This window comes from Myotis brandtii, unplaced genomic scaffold, assembly GCF_000412655.1.
Source record: "Myotis brandtii unplaced genomic scaffold, ASM41265v1 scaffold582, whole genome shotgun sequence".
Taxonomy (NCBI): Eukaryota; Metazoa; Chordata; class Mammalia; order Chiroptera; family Vespertilionidae; genus Myotis; species Myotis brandtii.
In genome coordinates, this window is record NW_005370187.1 from 339924 (window position 1) to 348784 (window position 8861).

Sequence of the window (8861 nt, forward strand, 5' to 3'; positions counted from 1 at the left end):
TATAAATGGTACTGATCATGTTTATATAGAAAGAAATTTTGCTCTTTAGGATATTTTTCATTAAGTTAGATTTCCAGAAGAGACATTAATATGTCAAAGAGACATTAAAAACCAGGATAAAGGATTTTTTAAAAATCAGAAAAACATGAGAAAATTAAAATGTTCATCTCCAACCAAAACCCAGAGTTAATATGTTAAAACATTTCAGTGTTTTTTCTATCTATTATTGTCATTGGGATTTTAATATACATATAGTTTTATCATCTGCTTCTGCACCATTTAAATATTGTGAACATTTCTCCATATATATATATATATATATTCTTTAAGAATGTAGTTTTAAAAGCTGCTTAAGAACCTACTATATTTTATTTAAATTGAAATCTCTTTATAGTTTCCAAGTTTTATAATTAAAAATAATGCTATGATGAAAATTTTTGTATATAACTTTCTGTAGGGATATCTATTTCATTAACATAAATTCCCAGCAGTCAAATTATTGTATCAGAGTATGGGCTGTTCTGTGGCTTTTGATACACACTGCCAAATTCCCGTCCATATAGTTTGATCAAGTTATATTTCCATCAGCAGAACATCAGTGTTCCCAGCCATTGTCCACCTAGTTTTATTTTGAAAACTCTGTACTAATTGGATAAGTGCTAAATTCTACTTCATCCTAATTTGCCTCCCTGACTAGTGATGGTGAATGCTTTTTCATATGGTCATTGGCCATTTGTGTTGCCTTTTCTTTTATTTACTTATTTTGGCAAATTGTTTCTTTTACCCATTAAGGTGTTTATTTTGGGTTACTGATTTGAAAAATCTCTTTAAATATTAAGTATCTTAGCCCTTTGTCTATCTTAAATATGGTACAACAGGTATGGGCAGGTTAAACTACATAGTATAAAATTGCTACCCATATTGATATAAAAATTGTTTATTTGCTAGGTTACATTTTTTTATCCTTTGATTTCTATTGAACTTGGTCAGTTTTCTGTGTATTAACTGGAATTTTCTTTAGCTACTTTAACATTCTGATTTGACTATATCATAAATCACTAAACTGTCAGTTGTATATGCCTAGAAAATGTATATTTACTTTAATAATAAAGGGATACTGGAGGGAAACAATATATTTTGGAGCCAAATATGTGATTTGGGGTGGGTGGAGGGTAAGCTGCTCTGTCTTCTCCTCCTAGATATCCAAGATTGTGGAAGTAACATCCCTGAAAGTCAGGACTAATGTACTACTAAGTCTGACCTTTGACCTCATTGATCACTGTACAGTGGTCTAGCCAGTCAGTGTGGTCAGACAACCGGGTGACTAAGATTCCCTCCCCTCTCCCTCACCAAATTGATTAGTTGTGGGGCAGAACTGACTGAGTCAACCTGTTGTTTTGGCACCCCATGGACACCACCTGTTTTTTCCATTTCTCCTTCCAGCCTCCCACTGCCCTGGTGCAGAGCTGTGTGCACAGTGGGTAGGAGATCAATGTTGCTGAAGAATGTTGCAATAAAAAAGAGTAGATTGTGTTTTGGCACCCCATGGACACCACCTGTTTTTTCCATTTCTCCTTCCAGCCTCCCACTGCCCTGGTGCAGAGCTGTGTGCACAGTGGGTAGGAGATCAATGTTGTTGCTGAAGAATGTTGCAATAAAAAAGAGTAGATTGCTTTTTTTTTTTTTTCACGGTTGTGTGTTCTTAAGACACCCTGCTGCTTTGGACATTAAGAGCTCCAGCTGAACTGCTCTATTGCAGAGGCCCTGCAGGTCTTAAGTGTTTGATTCCAAATAATTTCAGGCAATATGAATGCTTTCTTAAGTATTATTGGAATTTACTGGGCTGGTTGTTTGCCAGCTTTTACCATATTTAGCATGAGGAGACCTGGAGAACAAGGAAAAGCACATTTCTGACCAACCAGGGAAGGAAACTTCTCTTGAAAGATTGAAAAAATTTTTAAAGGGGTAGTTAAGAGAGTACCAGTTAGAATGAGATTCCAGCTTGTGTCCGGTTGTTTCTGTGCCCGAGCCACACAGTTAATTTATGGATGATGATAATCGAGATTTGATAGGGAAGGTTTTTCTTACCCTGAAGTCTCATAGTGTTTCTGGGAGGAAATTGGAGAATTTTTATGCCTAGACTGTGCAGTGAGAGGCTTACCCAGCAAGTGAAGCAGTTGATTAAAAACGGGTGGATGAGTGTTATTCTCTCATCTCTCTTCTCGAAGGCTTATTCGTTTTCTGCTTTGTCATGGTCTGGATTTATTTTGGCCCAGTCCTTCCCTCCATCCAGCCTTCCCTCTATGGCTTAAAATTTCTCTGTCTCAGTTTTTCCATTTTAAAGATGAAGACAGCATTTGGAAGGACCAGTCAATACAGTGACCATGAAACTTATTTTTGTAAAGTAAAAGAACCCCAACATTTCCGTAGCAATGCAGAGCTTACAGAGCATTCGCACACAGTTGCCTCCTTCAATCCTCACAAACCCTTGGTGGAAACTGAGCCTCAGAGGGGTTAGTTGGCTTGTACACCATTGTTTAGCCCTAGCTAATAAGCGACAGAGCTGAGACTTAAACGTGTGGTTAGACTTTTAAACCTCAGCTTAAAAAATTTTGGGGGGGAGGGGTCAAATTATGTGTTTGCCATTCTGCTAGGTGGTTACACGCCTTTCTTCATTTAAGTCACATGGCTACCTCTCCTTTGGGGTGGACAGTACTTATTTACCTATATTACAGATAAGGAAATTGGAGCTTAGGTTCATAGCTCTGGGTATTGGGGTGAATCTCCTGGTTGGTGAGGGATGGAGTCAGGCTTCAAAGGTATGTCTGGCGCCGGGGCCTGCAGCTGACCCTGATGTTCTGTGTGCATTTATACAGTCTCACACCACAGCAACCCAACAAGATGGGGAGTAGGTAAATTGGGGTAACTGAGGCCTACAACATGCTCAGGAAAATGCAATTACTAAATGGCGGAGTTGGGATTTGGAGCAAGTCTATCTGTGTCTATAACCCTTACTCATTCCTGTACAATGGAGATGCATGTGTTGATATGTATAAGTAAAAATCAGTACCTAAGACTCAGTGTTTTGAGTATAGAGGCTAGCTGTTAGGAATCCTTTGTATCTTCTGAATAAATAAGAAATGGGGGGGAGGCGGGGGCATTCGTTGACTGATGGACTTTGCCTTCTCTCAGTTGATTTCTGTCACCAGGACAAGCAAATTGAACTTGAGTTGAGAAGAGGGGAGTTCCCATTAAAGATGAATCTTTCAGCCCAAATGGGCCACAGCTATGGGCCGTTCCGAGGGCTGCTCTCAGGAGCAATGGCCCAGCTCCTAAGGGACTCTGCTTGGGGACAGCCCTGTCTGTGTTTCTGTAGACTCCTCTTTTCCAGGGAGTTGTCAGCTAATGCGGAAAGAGGGTGGGGATACTTACAGGTCTGGTTCTAAATGTACTAGCCCTGTGTCCTTGGGCAAGTTTCTTAAGCACTCCATGCCTCAGTTTCATTATTTATAAAATGAAGATAATAGCAACACGTAATTGTTAGGGTTGTTGTGAGGATTAAATAAGCTCGTAGTGTTAAATTCCCAGTACAGACAGTAACTGCCACATCGTAAGAGAGCAGTAAATAGTCATTGGTGGTGATGGTGGTATTTCATGTCGTAGTATGTATGGACTGGCTTTTCATGGCTTTCACTTTTCTGTGTCAAAAATGGGGCGAGAAATAGGAACTTCAGCTTTGGAGCATGTAGATTGTTCACTGGTTTCTGATGACCCTATAAATATTTAGGGGTATTGTATTTGCGTCTGTTCCCTTAATGGGATATAGTTCCAATATAAAAAAACTTCTATTATAAAAATTGCATTGATAGGTATTAAATTATTGATTTCACCAGACATTTGTGGTTGGATGTTGTGTTTAGTACAGAAACTGTGATTTTTCTGAGGTAGAGCTTTGAGGACAATATCAGGTCCAACACTTTTGCTCTCCGATTTCCTATGATATGGGATATTGTGTATCATAGACAAAGTCCAAAGATGTGAAGTGACTGGCCAGAGGGCCTAGAGCGAGGTCAGGGTTGGGGCCAGAATCCAAGCTTTGGTTTTCTAGTCTTTTCTCTATACCCACTACTCAATATGTCCACCCCTGTGTTTTGAGATCTGAAAATGGAACAGTGAAGAAGTGGGAAGGGTGGGGGAGGGGAGAAGTGTGGCCACATCGAACATGTCAGTGACAGCAGAGAAAAAATTTGCCTGAGCCCCTGCCTGTCCCTTTGGACATCTTTGTGGTGGTTAAGACAACCCAGCAGGGCTGGTGCCATTAGTGACTCAGAATTGGATTAGCCGGGGCTGGTGGAGTTACTTTCTCAGAAAAGGGTTTCATATTTTAACATTTGTTTCCTCTACAGTTTGCTTAGTCTCAAGTTTTGGCAGCCTTGAGCAAATGGTTGTCAGGTTTTTTGTTTTGTTTTTAGACAAAACTCCAGATTTTATTTTGATGATTTAGTAAACTTTCCTCTTCCTACCACTCCCTTCTGCTCCCTATATAATTATTTCCAAGACTTTGTTTTTCACTTGTGGGAGTACTATGAAAGGTTTTCTTTTATAGTCTGAGATATTTATAATTATGCGTAAGCACACTGTTTACAGAAAATGTAAGTGGTGCATATATTAACTCATGTACACTTCAAATATTTTCCAATAATTTAAATCTTTTCAAAAAAGCAGCTGAAGCCACTTACAGTAAAAGAGGAGGTATACACTAAGGAAAGCAGTATTTGAGTGTAATTGATAGAGATAAATGTGTATGTCACTTTGGAGGAACTGGGAGTATTTGCATGAAAGTTGACCGGGGCATGTCTCCTTATTAATAAAGTGAACAACACAGATGAACATCTCTGTCCTCATGGGGCTTATCAGAAGTAACAGTAGCTTCCGTATACTGAGGGTTTGTTATGTGACAGATGCTGGGGGGAAAAGTACTTTGTCTGTTTCTCTTAGTCCTCACAGTAGGTATTTTGATTCCTATTGAGTGAGAGGTTAAGGGATGGTCACCCAGCTCACCCAGCTTGTGGGTGATACAGAGCAGCAACCAGAGCCCCTCTTCCCTGACCCCAAAGCTCACACGCTCACCCACTCTCAACAGTGCCATTGTCTGCAGTCCCACAGATAATAATGTACCTTTAGATGTACTAATATTTTGTGTACTCCACTGACTCAAGTTTTACTCTTCTTAATTTCTTTCCTCTGAGTGAACATTTGCATAACATGGAAATGATTTAACTTTTAAAATTCCATTTTGAAGAGTTGCCGTTTTTTTCGAAATCTTTTTTGAAAGGGGAAGAATGGATTCATGTTTGTCATAATCCAAGGGAAGTTATTTAGTGTTTCTTTCCCTGTTAACTTCTTGATCCTAAAAGAAATTCTTTAGTGGATTAAGAACAGAAATGAGTGTGTCACTTTTTTTCTTTTCAATAAAAAAACATTTTGAAAGACTGAAGATGGCAATCCAGAGTCATATTTGTGCCGGCTTTTTCAGTTACAGATCACTTTTTCCTGACTGTGCACTTGTATTCTTATTGTACCGTTCTGAAAAGGACGTCAGAGACCATGTAAAATGATTGGAATGCCTCAGCGTATGAACAATGGACATAGCCAATTACTAAAACTACCCAGGACTAACCCATCTTGGCCTGGGAACTTTGGAATTAACTGCGTGCGGCATTTCTGCACATATCATTATAGAAAAAGCACGCGGGTAACCTTGGTTTTTCTTTTCTGGGAACTTTTGCCTTATTATCATCTCCTTTGTTACTGAAAACGGATGGTTGTCTGTACTAATACATGAGAGAAGTATGTTTGATACCAACAGATAATCCCTTCTGTTTTAAAATATAGTCCTACAGATGAGTGCTCAGACGTGGGTCCTTGCAGACATACCAGGCTTCCTCTTTTAAGGTTTAGTTGTGTCAGCCGCCAGTAGAATAGTGAAGGAGAGAATGTCCAGGGATATTGAGGATAATGAAAGAGATCAATAACAGCGAAAGTTGATTATTTATTTTTAATTATCCCTTGGAATGACTTTTAGATACCCTTTTTTGGAACCAGCTAGACTTGGCTCTGATGCTTAGCTAAGGATATTGGGCAAGCCACTTAACTTCTCTAAGTCTCAGTTCCCTTGTTTATGTAACGGGAATAATAGTAGTCATACCTAACTTGCAGAATTGTTTGTAAATGTTGGAAACAACATTTAATTGCATGATCTTGAGCACAAAATAGGCACTCAAGTGCGGAGGCCCCAAAGTTTGAACTTCATTAGCCTCCTGGTAATTCCCCGTTTGGAAGATACGGGCTGGGAATACTTGTCTCTGGGCCTCCTTGTTTCAGTTTTCTTTTAATGATTCCCTTTAGACACTGCTCCATTGCCAGGACAAAATTATGGGTCACCTAAAAACCAGAGGCAAGCACTATAGCAATTTCAAGTTTATAGATGAACTGTCTGAATTAACACACTTTCGTCTGCTCATAATTTGCAGCATCTTGCATTTTTCATGTCAGAAGCAATTGATTCGTAGAAAAAAATATTTAGTGTTTCAGATCAAAGCTGGAGAACTCTTTTAATAAGGAGGATCTGCTCAATCGGCTTATTTGTTTCAATCTTTCATCCCTGAGTCTTCATGGAAATCAGGTTTGAAATGTTAGAAGCAGTTGGTTTTCAGCATTGGGAAAGCTTATCTAATCAGGCATGTGAAGTGGCCTATGTCGGATTTCTGTGCCAGAGAAGGCTAGGGGAGGTGGAGGAGATTATCACTCTTGCTTGTAATTCCTGAGCATTGTTGAGACACTAAGAGAGCAATGGGGAAATTCCAAAAAAATTTTTAAGGTGACTACACTAGCCTAACACACATATATCTCCCAACTCCACTTGGGCTGGTCTGATACTATAGTTATATGGGACCTAATTTGAATCACGTGATCAATAGTTTATCATTTCTGGGCTAGATGATGAGGATTTTTTTGTTTCACAGAATTTAGGATTGGGAGTTTTACATAAAATAATATTTTACATTAAATTGTGCTTTCTGACAAGGGAGTGACAAGGGAGCCATCTCAACAAATGTTCTTTCAGGTGTACAGTGTAGGACAGTTTTTATAATCCCTTTTCGAAACATGATTTTATTTGAGCCACAAATGAACTCTGCTAAGGAAGGAGGGCCGGTGATGTTATTTTACAGATGAGAACAATAAGTCTCAGATAGCTTATGGAATTCCTCTAGACCACGAATATATGGCAAAGCCAGGATTAGAACCCAGATTCTGGGGCAGTAGTTCTTGCTTCATTATACCGCAGTGCTTCTTCCAGAATGCCCCAGAAGCAGAATTCTGTTCCCCATGATAATAAAGGATTCTCTTCCTTTCTGTTTGATTAGCTGCCTCAGTCAGAGCATGTCAGCAATGAAGCAGAAGTTGAGGATTCTTTCCCCAGATGGGTCATTTGCTTTTCTTAACAAGATTCTATGCCTGTAGTAACCGGTTGTCCCTGATGCCTGTGGCTGACTCAGCTGAACTCATCACACCTTCCATATGTTCTTACATGGACCCCCAATGTCACGTTCCCCTACAGGCACTTTCTGGGCTCTGCTGTCTAGTTCTTCGTGCCTTTCCTCAGCTGTTTTTAAGCCTTAGTTCTTCCTGAGTGGCCTGGAGTGATTTTCTGTTCCTTAAATTTTAAGGTCTCTCAAGAGCACACAGCATAATCTAATTTCATTTCATAGCTCTTGGCATTTCTCTCCTTAATCATTATAACTTTACATTTAAACAGAATATGAATTGTGTATACTGATAGGCATGTTGATATTGCACTGTCATTTAAGTGCACTTCAGCATTTCGTCTTTCCTTTTGATCAAAATGAGGAAATAGAAAATGTTTTGTTATGGTAGTTTTACACATACACCCACAAGGAAATGCGTAGCTAGCTTCTGTGGGAACTGTAACTGATATATTTCAGGGAAGAAAATGCATGATGGGTAAAATTTTAACTCTGCCAAATGTTCATGGGGAAAGAAAAATGATCAAGCTCCCACATTGGACTTCAGTGTAGCTTACTAATTCTAAGGCTGTTAACTTTTATGAGTCCCTGCCTTGTTTACATCGATTACTGTATGAAAGCACGCTTGCCTTTCCAGAGTGCATGTCACAAGTTGTGCTTCTCATTCCAGGGAGCCGTCTCCACAAACGTGCTTTCAGGTGTACAGTGTAGGACAGCCTATTGCAAGTTGAAGGTTTGCCACCTTATCAACAGAATGCCAAGTGGACCATTTTGACTCCTCCAGCAAGCCAGCTGGACATTTGGCGGGGCCCTGTGGTCAGCCGAGAGCTTCCTTTGAAGGCCACTGCCCTCTAGCCACACCGAAGGCATGCACCTCTCTCACTAGGAAGAATTTGGCACTTGCATATCATGAGAGCTGGGATTCCCCATTCTCCTTCATCCTGAGAGCTTTGATAGCAGAGTTGCTCCTGAGGCACATAGGTTATCCAGAATGCATATAATTTGTTCATAGAAAATTAAGACGTGGTTATATATTTTTATTTATGACAGGTTGAAATGAATAAACTTGTTCATTTCAACCTGTCATAAATAAAAAAATATAATCACGTCTTAATTTTCTACGCAGTTACATTCACTGCAGTAAAGGAATATTAATGAGTTTGGTAAAATTTCAAATTTGACACTGAATATTTGAATTAAACATCCCTGCTCTGTGTGTGTGTGTGTGTGTGTGTGTGTGTTGGGAGGAATAAACTTTGGAACTAGTTTTTAAAAGTTATTTTGTAATAGTGCCTATTCTCAGTTGGCAGAAAA

At 39.4% G+C, this 8861-nt stretch overlaps 1 long non-coding RNA gene across 1 annotated transcript in view; it reads right to left on the minus strand.

Annotated features, from left to right (window-relative positions):
- LOC106728287 overlaps positions 1-1438 on the minus strand; it is a 28583-nt gene extending 27145 nt beyond the window's left edge. The window contains exon 1 of the long non-coding RNA XR_001364565.1: positions 1269-1438. This is a non-coding gene — a long non-coding RNA (uncharacterized LOC106728287). The remainder of the gene's footprint in view (positions 1-1268) is intronic.
- Between the last annotated feature and the right edge of the window lie 7423 nt (positions 1439-8861).